The sequence below is a fragment of the Aedes albopictus genome, chromosome 1, assembly GCF_035046485.1.
Source record: "Aedes albopictus strain Foshan chromosome 1, AalbF5, whole genome shotgun sequence".
NCBI classification, from domain to species: domain Eukaryota; kingdom Metazoa; phylum Arthropoda; class Insecta; order Diptera; family Culicidae; genus Aedes; species Aedes albopictus.
The window spans coordinates 250,979,305-250,994,471 of NC_085136.1; the positions used below are offsets into that span (position 1 = coordinate 250,979,305).

At 37.3% G+C, this 15,167-nt stretch overlaps 1 protein-coding gene and 1 non-coding gene across 2 annotated transcripts in view; one reads left to right on the forward strand and one right to left on the reverse strand.

The window, feature by feature from the left end:
* Window positions 1–15,167, reverse strand: part of LOC109400406 (polypyrimidine tract-binding protein 2) — a 1,522,650-nt gene that overhangs the window by 887,409 nt on the left and 620,074 nt on the right. The window lies entirely within an intron of this gene.
* Trnaq-cug (transfer RNA glutamine (anticodon CUG)) lies at window positions 6,296–6,367 on the forward strand. The gene has a single exon. It is a non-coding gene; the product is annotated as a tRNA-Gln (tRNA).

Here is a 15,167-nt window from a genome sequence, read left to right on the forward strand (position 1 = left end):
TGCGACCAAAGCATTGTATTTTACTTGATTCTACTGGTATACATAATGTATGCATATGTACTATTCATGAAAATGTAAATTTAATGTTCAACAGTATAAGAATTGTGTCACAAGATGAAATAATACAAAAAATGCTTTGCGATATTTCCACCAGAACAGATAATTGCTTTTTCCGTGCTTGTGAAAAGTGTGCTTGTAATGAACACATTGAAGAGGAACTTACATTGATATTAGAATCAAATGACAAAGAAGAGATTATATTTCAGCAGTGGTTGAATACTGATCGCTGTAATTTAGAAACGATTATTAAACCTGTTGGTGAATTTGTTCCGTATCTTGTTGATAAAATTGACAAACTTATAACACACGACTTTATTCATAAACAACAATCATCATTTCTCAGAAATAAAAAAGATACATTAAAGGATGATGAAATTCTTGCGATTTGTGATTTCTCTGAAAACTATTCATTCATAATTCAAAACGCTGCTCAAGGATATCATTGGAACAACTCGCAAGCAACAATACACCCATTTGAAATTTACTATATGAAAGATAATAAACTTGTAAATGTTAGCTTCATTATCATATCGGAAGTAATGGCTCACGATACAGTTGCGGTCCAGTTGTTCATCTAAAAAATGATAGATTTTATGAAACAATTAACGAACTTTTCTAAAATTTATTTTATGTCTGATGGGGCAGCATCACAATACATAAATAAGAAGAACTTTGCTAGTCTATGTAGATTCCAGTCAAAGCATGTATTAAGAGCAGAATGGCATTTTTTTGCAACGTCCCACGGTAAAGGTCCATGTGATGCTATTGGTGGCACTCTCAAGCGAATGGCAAAGAGAACAAGTCTTGTTCGAGATTATGGAAATACCATAACAACTCCACGAGAGTTATATAACTGGGCAGTTGTACAGACAGATAAAAATATAACTAAATTAAATTTCTGTTACGTATCCACTGAACAGTACATTAAAATGTCAGAAGATCTCGAAGAAATATATAATAACGCCAAAACAATACCAGGCACTCAGAAATTCCATAGTTTTTTGCCTATTCCTGGCGACAAAGTAAAGGCAAACAGGTATTCTAATTCAGAAGATGAACCAAAAATATTTAGTATGATCGGAAAAAAATAGAAAAGAACATGTTTGAAATTGGCTCTAAGACACATATATATATATTTGAAAAATTCATAATTATAAATAATTGTATATTTAACAGTGCACTTCAATACATATTGCGATCAAACATTACATTTCCTAAGAAAATAAATTTGTAATATTTTGAAGTTTTTTATGTATAGGAAAACCCTTCCAAATGATTGAATAAATAACACAAAATCTCCTAGAAAATTGAGTTTCATTGGATTCTGGGACTGTTATGGCCTTCACTGGTTTTATTGTTGATAACAAAATACACTGAAAAAAAATCATTCGAACAAGAAAAAGTTTTTGTTAGAAAAACTTTTTTTCCTTAAAAGTGCCCATCTTGTGATGTATGGACGGTTGGTAGGGAACATTACCTGTCTTGAGACAAAATTTCATCAAAATCAAAAATGGTGTTTTTTTTTTAAATCAACTTTGAATTTTTAGAAATGATTTTTTTCAGTGTAGGGCTCATTTTGGATTTTTTTCAGTATTTTTTTTCTTAAAATTTGACTTATTTTGTGATAATCACCCATACAACACTTTTTTGTAGGAGTAGTCATTTTTTGATTAAAAACATTTTTAAAAAATCCATAAAAACAGTTTAGCCCTTTTCAAAAGTCAGTCGAGAAAAAAAATTAGAAAAATGAGTATGCAAAGTGGCTTATCTGGGCAAGGTCTACACACCAAGAAAGTTTCGTTGTAATCTGAGAGGGTGCTGTCAACATTTGTTCGAGTTGGCGCGAAATCCGCCCATAACATGGTTTGTTGGACAATCTTATTTTGTTATGACCAAGCTATTGGTATACAGCCATTAAATAACATTTCAATATTACATTTTGTTGTGGAACAAGTTTGATTATTATTGTATTATTGAGAGTGTACAAATACTTTATGCTATTGCTATCAAAACTAAAACAAGTTTTGAAATAAATCCTACGTCATTCAACAACGTTATTTACAGTATTTCGCGAGTTATGCTTACGGCATCACATTTAATAAGAGGGGTGGTGTATTACGTGACATGGAGGTGTTGTAATGTGTACAAAACTAAGTCCCTGCTGGGCGCCGCGAGGTTTGAAATTGACTGAGTTGTAGCTGAAAAGTTCCCAAAATATCAGCCCCTGCCCAAGTGGCGCAGCACCCTACATACATCAAAACGAGAACATAGCAGACGATATTGAAGGTGGGGTTTGAAAGGGACGCTCCAGATTCCGCCTTTGACATGAGAATTTCAATGTTAAAAATGTCATCCTTATTGAGTAAACTTGTTTGAACGAAGCTAATACAGACAGCTGAATCCAAAATTGTAGATGGTTTTGAATGGGATTTTTCAGAAATACATGGGATGGCCAAAATGTTTGGGATAGGCAACTTTTTTTCTCCCACAAAAAAAAAATCAACATGCTGTAACTTTTCATAGAGTGCATCAAAAAATCTCAAATTTTGACTGTCATCCTATTATATGTGCATCATTGGTACAAATTTGGGCTCGATTGATTAATATTTCGCAAAGTTAGAACCGTTCGGGTAAAACACTATTTTTTTTAGACAACTCATTTTTGAGCTGTCATATCTCGGAAACCAGTGAACCGAATTGAATGAAATTTTTAACGTACACTAACAATATGTTAATGCTTCACAAACTATTAAAACATAGGTACTTTTTAAACGTTGAAAAAAGTTATCATGGATTGAGACTTTTTGGATTTTTCTCGAAAAAAAATAATTTTTCCACATCAATGTCAATAAATTTTAGTGTTGATATCCAAAGATTTCCCACTTCTGTTCTCAAGTTATCTCTTATCAGATATATTAGAGCCTATTTAGATTGAAGGAAGAACATATTAAATAATTTTTGTGTGGTATTGTAAATTTGACTTATTTTCCTCTATATGGGTAAACATTTCAACCCGGTATAACTTAATTCGCGGTGAGAAAATATTACATTTTATAACGTCGTATTAAGTATCAATATACTGTTGATAAACGTTAAAAAATCATTCAATTCGGTTCACTGGTTTCCGAGATATGACAGTTCAAAAATTAGTAGTTTAAAAAATAGTGTTTTACCCGATCGGTTCTAACTTCGCGAAAAATTAATCAATCGAGCCCAATTTTCTACCAATGAAGCACATATAATAGGTTGAATAACAGTCAAAATTTGAGATTTGATGATTTCATGATGCACTCCATGAAAAGTTACAGCATGTTGATTTTTTTTGTGGGAGAAAAAAAAGTTGCCTATCCCAAACATTTTGGCCATCCCCTGTATTTTATATTTTCAAATGTTTTCCCTGTCGTTCCAGAGGATGAAGTCGGAACTACCTATATGTGGTAAAAGATTACACGAATAGTTGAAAATACGCCTATGAGGGAAGAGAGAAACTGAAGTTCGCAATGATTGTTCCGCCATTCTCACATGCTGGTCTAAATATGTATATCATTCTCAGCCATCACGAAGTCATATATGATGTAGAAAAGGATGCTAATGTGGAGGCCATATGCGTACATGCTTTCATTTAACCACGGGTAAAGTGTACACATATCGCCTCCACTTTAGCATCCTATTCAACAGCATGTGCGATTGTTTGATATCATAACTTATTTTGCTTTCGGGATGTTATCAATAACTCTATAAAATCAACATTTGTTATTGAAATATTTCAAAATTCACTGTTATTAAGTTGTTATTGACACAAACAAAACATGTTATTAAATTGATTTTCCAGGAACAATTTTTTGTTATGTAACTTGTTATTTTGCCGCTTATGACAGACAAGTTTATAACTCAATATGTTATGTTAATAACATAAAAATAACTAATTCCATTATGCAGTTATTTTGCCAAAATAACGCATTTTGTTATGCTGTTGTTATTCTCTTCTGCTCGGGATATAATTCAATGTGAAATGCTCATTCACATTTGATTCTATTGTTAGAAACATTTGATTCTATTGGTTTTCTATTGTAATTTTAACATTGAATTCTATTGTGAGAGCATGGTTTTCAATGGTACTGTTACATTAGAATCCTATGTTTTTCTATTGTATTTTTTTATCCGGGTGGCCATCCATTTCATTTTAATATAAATGTCGACACTTTTAGAGCATCCAAAAACTCTTTGTTGAAGACACCAAGTTTGTATCTCATCAATTTTTAGAGTTACAACTGCTTTTCCATGAAAACAATCGTATTTTTAAAATTCAATAAAAAGCTTCAAACAAAAAAGGTACCCGTAGTTTTTTCACCATGAATAGAACAGCGTACCATCTTTCCAATGCAATCAAGAGATTGAAAATCCATTTGCTTCTTTTTGAGATAAAACTTTTTGAAAAAAAAAAACGGATTTTTCGAAGAGAAACGCCAATATCTTTCAAACTAAGAGAAATAAAATATTGAGCTCTAAGGAAAAAAATATGCGTCGTTGCTAGTTCTAAAAGTGCTCGGAACAAAGTTTGCACTGCCACCTGTTGGCAGAACCACGCGTGGCACTGTCTGCCATGATGGATTTAGATTTGACGTTTGTCTAACACGCACACTGCTATACAAATCATCTGTAATTTTCGTTTGCATCATTCAGCAACGTTTACACTGGAAAACGTCAAAGCGATCGAACATTAGCGCCCCTGGTGGAAGGATCGCGGGAATCAAATGAAATTTGAATTGATCGGTAAATGCATGTTAATTGCAACTGTTTTGAAGAGTGTTACGTCTGTTTGTCTGTGCTTCAAGCTTGTTGGCGCCTCCTTAGTTTTAATCGATTTTACTCAGCTTTTTAGCTTAGCTTCAGGGAGTTCAAAACAACTTATTCAGAAGATAAGACTTGACATTTTTCGAAATTTTCGTTTTTTTTTTAATGTAAGCCATAATCACCCTAGTTGAGACCCTATAATAACACAGCGCAACATTTTTTTGTCTCAAGAGCAAATTTATGTGTCTCCGAAGGATTTTGGGCCGCTGAATCCGAATCCGGGCTCAGATTTGCTCCAACACGTCACAATTTTGAGCTATACCTCAATGTATAGGGCAAAATATGCAATTTTGGCCATTTTTGACTGCAAGCCATTAAGCATGGAAATATTTTTTTAAGCAATCAAAAGGTTAATTGGTCAATTAACATCTAAATTAACGACTCATGCGAAATATTTCGTTTTACCTAATCAAATTTGATAGATTTAAGCATTTTATGTTAGTATGAAAACTTGCATGCAACTTTTAGAGGGTGACTTGTATGGGAAATATCGTACCTAACATAAATCGCTCATAACTATCATATTCGATTTGGTAAAATGATTTTTTTTGCATAAGTCGTTAATTTAGATGTTAATTGACCAATTAACCTTTTGATTGCTTAAAAAAATATTTCCATGCTTAATGGCTTGCAGTCAAAAAAGCCCAAAATCGCATATTTTGTCCTATAAATTGTGGTATAGCTCAAAATTGTGACGTGTTGGAGCAAATCTGAGCCCGGATTCGGATTCAGCAGCCCAAAATCCTTCGGAGACACATAAGTTTGCTCTTGAGACAGACCAAAAGTTAATTTTTGTTTCGCTGTGTAATCTGTTAAAAGGCATAAACAACGAAGACCAAATTTTGGTCATATAAGAACCCAAAGTAGACTTTCGTCCATACAAAAAAAATTACTGTAATACTACCCGTATTACCTTCCCCCACCGACTGCACCCAAAATGCGTTATTTTTAGAAATATTCATTGGGGCATCAATCAAAATGGTAGGTATTATCGCTTTTTATTTCGATTTTTGCTAATTTTAATCTCTCTGCGCGGGTAAACTCATCAAACATTACTGTGCGCCAGTGATTGTTTATGGTTTCCACGACGACGACGACGAAAGATTAATGAGGCTGTAAATTGATTCGACCCGTCGTACGAGATAACACTGACCGATGCGCGATGCCGGTCGGTTGTCGGGAGCTTTGATGATAAGATGTGGAGTGGTTGGAAGCTGACACAAGCGTTCAGCCCAAATTGATTTGTAGCTTCAACTTATAACATAGACAGTAACTGATAACTGACACCGACGACGGACAAATTGTCAGATAACGATTAGATAATATTTAAACAATAATGGATTACTTCTTGTGTGTGGGTGCGTGACTACCGAGAGCAAGCGGTTCTATGGTGTAATGGTTAGCACTTTGGACTCTGAATCCAACGATCCGAGTTCAAATCTCGGTAGAACCTGGTTGATGTTTTTTTATTGGTTCGTTGATTGTAACAAGTAGTGTGGTAAAGCAGATATGTACAATATTATTGGTTATATTCATTATTTATACCTCGAAGTCTGAATTTTGGGCCACTATCTTGGGTTTCTTGATGACCTTTCACGACCTCTTTCGCTCTAGATGATAGATGCTGGAACATTTGGGAATTTGAGATACCACTTTGTAGGCGGTATTCACTATTCAGATTGTTATTGTGAAAATACTCAAAGTATACTAAACTGAGAAACAGGCTCTGTTCCAGTTGGAACGTAATGCCAGAAGAAGAAAAACACTCCCCAAGAGGAAGTTTCATATTATTTCCGTACAGTAATCCAATATAAAACTCCATGGGAAATTGAAGGCTCGCTCCACATCCATACAATGTTCCTTCAAGATGTCAGCCGCTAACCGGTCGATAAACAAACCATTTCCAACGGTTTTACAGCAGACGCGTGGCCGCGCCGGTTGGTCGGTCGGTCCGTGGGACAACCGGGTGTAAATAACATAATCGAAAATGCTGATAGTAGGTACATAGTAGGATGTAGCAGACCCCACATTACATCGCAATTACAGTGCAGAATGTGTTCTGGTCTCCGTTCTCCACTTCTGTACAAGCAGAAATGGCGTGATGCCACGCATTCAGCCGTACCGATACGAGAGCATTGCGTACCATCAGACCAGTTACCATCTACCTTTCGTATGAACATGAATAAATTATGCGTGGAACATATGTAAGAGCAAATGTTTTATTCGTTCCGTTTGAACTTTCGGATCCGCCGCGCGTTGTTGCTGGAGAGGAGATCCACGCTAAGTTTGCGGGGGATGAGTCGACACGTGTGTGTACCAGATAATAGGGACAATACGACCGGGGTCGACCATTCGCCGCTACCCAGTCAGCGATGGTGAATAGCTTGTCTCGCTTTGTTTCATCCAGGTGAGAGCATGGAAAAAGGTCGCCATGCTTGGTGCTTCCGAGCCCACACCCGACCCCGGTCATCTCCGCATTGGGGTCGTCGTTGTCGTCGTCGAAGAGAGGAACTCCATTTGAATATTAGTCCCGTCGTGCTGGCCGTCCGTTCGTCCGCAGTAGTTCAACAATGCTGCGGCACATACAGCATCCTCTGGAAGGAGGGGTTTCCAACTGAGACTTCAACAATCGTCATATGTATACAGTTGAATCTTTGTATCTCGATAATTTACATTTTGAAATGTCTCCCTATCTCGACATTTTCATTTATTGTTAGTCCCATCAATCCTGATACATTTCATCTCACTCGCAAAAATGCAGATTTGAAATACAGCCAAACAACCATGAGTCGATATCGAAGAAAAATATGCCCAAGTAACCACTAAGCATTTAAATAAGCCGTGTATCAGCCCGTATTACGCATTTAAACTGCTTGCTGCCCTACATAAGCAGTTCGAATGCATAGCTGTCTTGAATTAGCATAAGCTGTGCTGCTCAAAAGCTTTTGGCTGTTAATTAGCATTTCAACTGCTTGAAGTGGTTTTACTTGGGAGCATACAGAATGCTTTTCAACTGGTCTTTAAATGCTAGGAGCAAAAAGGTTGGGAGATATGTTACGCATTTGGCAACACATATTGTCTCTCTCTTACAGAGCCTATGCTTCTGTTTACAAATTTGTGCATCTTATTTGTTTCTTCATTATTCCGTACTCATCCAAAAGCACCGAAGAAAACATTACTGGAGCTGAATTGGATTGGGAACTTGTTTACCAAAAAATCACCAATTATTTCTCATTTCGTCGGAAAATGTGTGCCGGATAGGTGGATGCTTTGGTGGATCATAGGATTGTTTGAAAGAGGGAAGAAAGAATCATATTCCACAGATATTTAAAAGCAGGGTTGAAAAAATCTCATTCAATTGAATGAATTTCTGATGAACTGAATGCTTTTTACATTCATTTTCAGCTCCGCTGTGAGATACTTGAAAGTGAACGCAGAAAAATTCAACAACATTGTGGAGGTAATGACTGCACCATCATCAACACACGCTCTGCGCTGATGGATGCTTCATTTCAACACCGGCCGCATGAATGCGACTCGCCCATAAGCAAACGTGGTGATTTTTTGTCGTTTGAGTGCCGGTCACAGGAAAAATGTTGTTTTTGAACCTCGCCGTCTCCCCGGTGTGAGCGAAGAGATAATTTTTATTTCGTCACGACAGCCACTAAGACAGCCCGTTATTTTGCCAAAACCTGCTGTGAGGTAGCACTATGGGCGCATATACGGCTAATTAGCATTAAACGCCTTGTCGTAAAGGCTACTATAATGCTGAAGGAATGCTATTTTAAATGCTTACTGGTTATTGTCGCGCTTATCTTTTATTAGAGTCCTGCGGCGGTCGTACGCTCGCAAGGCATACCGCCGCATGACAGTCGCAAGGCAAAACATAAGAAAAAACGTTCCCGCCAAAAACAAAAGCACGTGGGTTTCGCGAAGTGACAGATGTTTTTGAATGTATTTGTGACGAACGGCAAGAGTGGCTCAGTGGAATGAGTGTTCTTGCTGTCAAACCCCATATAATGGAATTATATACTTTTAAATCTGGTGACGCTGTTATGATTAGTGACTGTCGCGCTAATATCAGAAGCCAGAGGCAGATAACCGCCATATTCTGATTTTTCTTGAGAGGCATAATACTTGGGTGAACTCATAGAACATTTTTCCAAAAAAAATACCATTTTTGGAAAATCATAAAAAATACAGCTGTAGATAGCAGATTTTTTTTTATAACGGATTATTCAGTAGTGCAGAAATTAAACGGCTACGCAGTATTTAAAACGGAAAACGAAGTTTATTGTTTGTCCGACGTTTCGACACTGGGGTTTTGTGTCATCGTCAGGGGTATCTAATTGTTCGTTTTTGGTCTTATGTTTCGTCTAACTGTAACTGTCTGGTTGTTTTGTTGTTGGTACATGACAATTTTCGTATTTCTGCAACGGACTGTACGCTGTTGGCGCAAATAGATTTCAGTCGATCCGCCAAGAGATTATTCAGTAGTGTGGTGAGTTCATTTCATTTATTCAGTACAACATGTTCACATCAATAAGACTTTCCACAATACTACGTCACCCATCCCGCGTGGGTCTGGCATCTTGGTCACACTGTTTCTCATTCTTTATACACCAACGTACCTAACCCCAAAATGACTGACAACTCTCAGGTCATTTTGACAGATGTAACATGAGCATGAAGGACGACAACACAATCGATAAAGTAGAATCTATGATCAGTATTTTTCGTGCATGTGTGTAGTCTGTCAAAATAAACTGGGAAGTGTCAAACATTTTCATGGCTAGCTTTGTTGGTGTAATGAAGAATTGCGATGAACCCATACGGACTCAAATTTAAGTAAATCGATTAAACTCACACTTACACTGCAAAAACTGCAAATATTTATTTTATGTGAAATTACACATCGATTCAATCGACCTTCTCACACATATATTTTATTACCCAAAATATAACAAATATGGTTATTGTTCATGTTCTTGATTAGTTTCACAAATCATTGGTTTGTGTGATCACCCATAGCAAAAAAATAAGTGTGTACACACATAATAACAATGTATATCGAAACCGTGTTTACATCAGTGTCTGGGTCAGCCGCCGGCGATGCCCAAAGTGAAAAGAGTGCGACTGAAACACGTTTACAAAATAACGTGCGGAGCTCGTAGTGGAGTTATTTCTTCGTGAATCATCGCGACCCTATTCTCTGGAGCATGACATAGTCGTCTTCAATCGCTTCAAATTGAAATAACCCAAGAATTCTCAGGAGCACAACTTTAAAACATCATCCGAAAACCTGGTTCGGAACTGAAAAGTTGATCGATTGGTCATTCATCGGTGGTAATCAATCGACCAACTTTTTAGTGAAATACAGGGTGCAATACGATGTTTGACTCTTCCCAAATGAGCTGTGTTTTAACATCATGTTAACAGCTTTTTGGATCAAACTTGTATTCTCGTTGTAACATTAATCTCCGATAAAATTATATTGTCTAATATAAAAACCATTTGAGCACATCTCTCAAATATATAAGTGATGATATTGATTTCATTTCTAAAAGATCTTGAATCGATTAACAAATGGATAAGAAAATCAGCGAGATACACTTTGTCTAATATCTCTTAATCAGTCGAATAAATTAGCTCCGAAGTACTTGGTATTCATGGTTATGGTGTAAAAAGGACAAAAATAATATATCTACTATGCTAATCAGTTTTGGAATTAGCTAGTTATTTTGGCTGTCCAGTTCTTGCATTTTTCCCACAATACATAAATTCAAAGCTTTCATTTAACATATTGTTAGTTTTCATAGAATTCCTGTTTATTTGTAATTTGTTATTTATAATTTTATTGAAAACAATAACCTGCTAGTATACACTTTATATGAGGTCAGCATTAGTGATTGAACAATAATTTCCCATAGACTGGTCAAAAGCTCATGCAAGATAACAAACGAATATAATAAAAAAAAGGAATTTATTGAAATACTCTTCGTAAGATATCTCAGTAACAAAATGTCCAATCGAAATAAAATTTCAGGGCCTTTTACAAGGATACTGTAGCTTTCATTTGGTGCTAAGAGATCCCAAATCGGTTGACAGACGGCTGAGATATTTATTATGATACACTTGGTCAAAAATCTCTCAAAAGGTTAACCTGTATTACTTCCAAGTACTCTTTAAAAGATATCTCGATAACCAAATGTCCAATCCTAATAAAATTTTATTGGGTTCTACTAGGATGTCATAGCTTTCATTTGGTGCCAGGAGAACCGAAATCGGTTGACAGACGGTTGAGATATTTATTATGATACACTTGGTCAAAAATGTCAAAAAGTTTAGTTGAATAAATCCTAAGTACACTTCGAAAGATATCTCTGTAACCAAATGTCCAATCCTAATAAAGTTTCTGAGCAATCTACTAGGATGTTGTAGCTTTCATTTGGTGCCAAGAGAACCCAAATCGATTGACACACGGCTGAGATATTCAGTAAGATACATTTTGATAAAAATCTCGAAAAGTTTAGTTGTATAACTCCTAAGTACTCTTCGAAAGATATCTCAGTAACCAAATGTCCAATCGAAATAAAATTTCAGAGCGTTCTACTAGGATGTTGTAGCTTTCATTTGCTGCCAGGAGAACTCAAATCGCTGAGATCAGGCACGGGAAAATTCATTCACTCACATTCATCTTGCCAACTGCGCTCTTTGTTTTGATTGCTTTGTATCGTTCGCTCACGGTTGGATCAAACCGTTCCAATGAACTCCACCGAGTATTAATACAAACGAACTGCAGAAAGAAAGATTGCATAAAGAGAATGGCACCGAAGCAATTGAATCATGTCGATCGTGGTTCTTCGGTTGGGCCGTGATTCAATGATTCTTTACGCGAACGTTCACACACGAATCAAATTTTAGATTCAGTGTGAATGAAAGATTGCATTCGCGTGATTGTTATGACAATATTATTTTGCGGGTTTGGTGCGTTTTCTTAATTTATTGCTAGATGGGAAGGTAAAACATGTCTATTCGTGTTATATTTCCTTGGTCGTGCGAGGGCAAAGGGGGAAAATGCGTTGACCTTGGCGGTGACATTGTGCAGATGGTGCGGCGCGGAAACGGTTGATTCTATAAAATATATCTACTAATGTACCATGTATCATGATGAGATGTGCTAGCTTTCTATCAGAAAATATTTCTACATACGGTATACATACCATACTTGAATGCATGCATGTCAACCGCGCCGCCGGGACATTGATGAGGATCAAACTCGCCGATTTGTGCCTGATTTGCCTGAACGATAAATATTTGACCACTTTTGACAAATACATTGTAGCTTTTTCTTTGATTTGTTTTTTGAGAGTGACAAATATTTTTGTTTGCCCTGTACTCCTTGGCCAAAATGTAACTGTCAAAATTAGTGAAATAGTGAAATCTTTGGTTAACATTAAAAATATAAATAAACCAGAGTAATAATTCTCTGATCTATTAAAACACGGTACAATATAGCGGTAGTATTTTCTTTCCTTTGTCAAGTATGTAAACTTGATAATGTATTGCCCTTTTCCGGTTATATTATAATATTGTTTTCCTAAATCAGAAATTAGCTAACCTTTGCTATAAGCCCAAATAAATAATGTACGTTTGGCGATGTTATCCACATGCACTAGTAAAATTGCCTGATTTCAAATTACGTGGAAATCTATAGACCCTTTAATATTTACCATCGATACTAGTTAATTTCCTAATTAGTTAAAACATGCAATTGCTTAATACCCCCAACAAACGTTATAGATAAAACTAGCACCATCAGCATCACCAGCAGTACGACGAACGAAACGAAAGAATCGCCGCGATTGAAGGAATGCATTCACGTGTGATCCTTTCAAGACATTCGCCTTGCGATTGCAGTCCCGTACCGAATGAGTCAACGGGTGAACGTGAACAACGATGAACGCTGCCAAAATTTTCGTGTATTTGCTTTTTCCCCTTCATTCGCCCGAGTGCGTAACACACTATGTACAGGATTGCTGGGATTGTGTTTCGTTCCGCGAGAATGTTTGTGAGAGAGCTCAAAATGAATGAATCGTGAACGATTATTTCCATGCCTGGCTGAGATATTCATCAATATGTTAATGTCAAAAATCTCTCAAAAAGCTAACCAATATTACTTTAAAGTACTCTTCGAAAGATATCTCGGTAACCAAATGTCCGATCGTAATTAAATTCAATAGGGTTCTACTAGGATGTTGTAGCTTTCATTTGCACTTAAGAGAATTCAAATCGGATATCAGACGGCTGAGAAACGTGCGTGACTTTTTTTATAACATACGCACACACACACATACACACATACACACACATACACACACACACACACACACACACACACACACACACACACACACACACACACACACACACACACACACACACACACACACACACACATACACACACACACACACACACACACACACACACACACACACACACACACACACACACACACACACACACACACACACACACACACACACACACACACACACACACACACACACACACACACACACACACACACACACACACACACACACACACAGAAATTTGCTCAGTTCGTCGAGCTGAGTTGATTGGTATATGAGACTCGGCCCTGCGGGCCTCGGATCGAAAGTCGGTTTTTCGAGCGGTATTTATACTCTTCTTATGGGTGTAAGAAGGGTAAAAACATCATTTTATCCTGGAGAAGTTCTTGTGTACGTCCGTGAAAAGATGATTGAAGGACTTCTGAAATTTGCGAAGGAACTGAATGATTTTTTGTGGAAAAACCTGAGAGGAATTTCTGAACAAATCATTTGAGGAATTCCTGGAGCAATCCCTGGAAGGCTTCCTGGATAAATCCCGAAATAAACACCTGGATAAATCTTGGGCTGTTCGGGTTCGTTTAGAAGTTGACCGTCAATATTAACTTCTTTTTCCGATCAGCCTAGATAACTGTGTAGTGTCGGTAGCGGTTGTATCAATTGGCTAAGAATAACACTACGGACCGCCCCCTGATCCAGTGGTAAGAGTCCACTAAACAGGTGACCCCTAATTCATGGTGCGGCTATATGCTTACCGTGCCAAGGAATGAATGGTTAGGGGGGGTCTAATAAAAACCTTATCACAAACGGAGCCTGTGGAGAATTAGGGTATCCTTTCCGGTATTACGCCCTTACTGCGCTAACCGGAGCAATGGTGCAGTGGACCTTGTGTTTCTCCGAGATAATCAGTTGCCCTTCTTAAGTCTCAAGTTTGTGGCTAAATAAAAATAAAATTGGAGGACTTGGAGGAAATTCCGGAGAAATTTCTGGATGAATTCTGGGAGGAATGCCCAGAAAATTTGCAGAAGAAATTCCTAGGGAAATTTCAGAAATCCCTGATGGAATTGCTGGGGGAATCCCTGAAGCAATTCATGGGAAAATCTCTAGAGAGAACCCTGCAGGAAATCCTGGAGAAACTTCTGAACAAATTTCTGACGTAATTCGTGGAAGAATTCTTGGATGAGACCCAACAGGAATTCCTGGAGAGAATTCTTGGATGAATTCTTGGAGCAATCTCCAGAGAAATTCTGGGAGTAATTGCTGGAAAAATTTCTGAAAAAAATACCTTGAGAAATTCCAGGAGTATTTCCTGGAAGAAGCCTTGGAGGAATCTCTGGGAATCTCCCTGGAGAAATTCGTAGAGAAATCCCTGAAGCAACTCCTGGACGAATCTCTGGAGGAATACCTGGAGGATTTCCTGAAGAAATTGCTGAAATAATTTCTGAAGGATGTTCTGGAGCAATTCCTGGAGAAATTCCTGGAGGAATTCTTGGGGTAAATCCATTGAGAAACTCCTGGAGGAATTTCTTGCGGAATTTCTGGAGGAATTCTTGGAGAAATCCTCGAAGGATTTTCTGAAGAAAACCCTGGGGGAAGCTTTGAAGAATTTTGTGGAGAGTTTCCTGAAGGAATTCCTGGAGGAATACCTGGGGGAATCCCTGAACAATTGCTGAAGGTATTCCTGGAGATCTTCCTGGAAGAATTTCTTACGAAATCCCTAGAGGATCTTCTGGAAGTATCCTTGGCGAAACTTCTGGAGAATTTCCTGGAGGAATCTTCGAAGGATTTCCTAGAGGATCCTATGGGAAAATCCCCGAAGAAATTCTTGGAGAAATCTCTGGAGAAATTCCTGAAGCAATTCCTGATGAAATCTAAGGA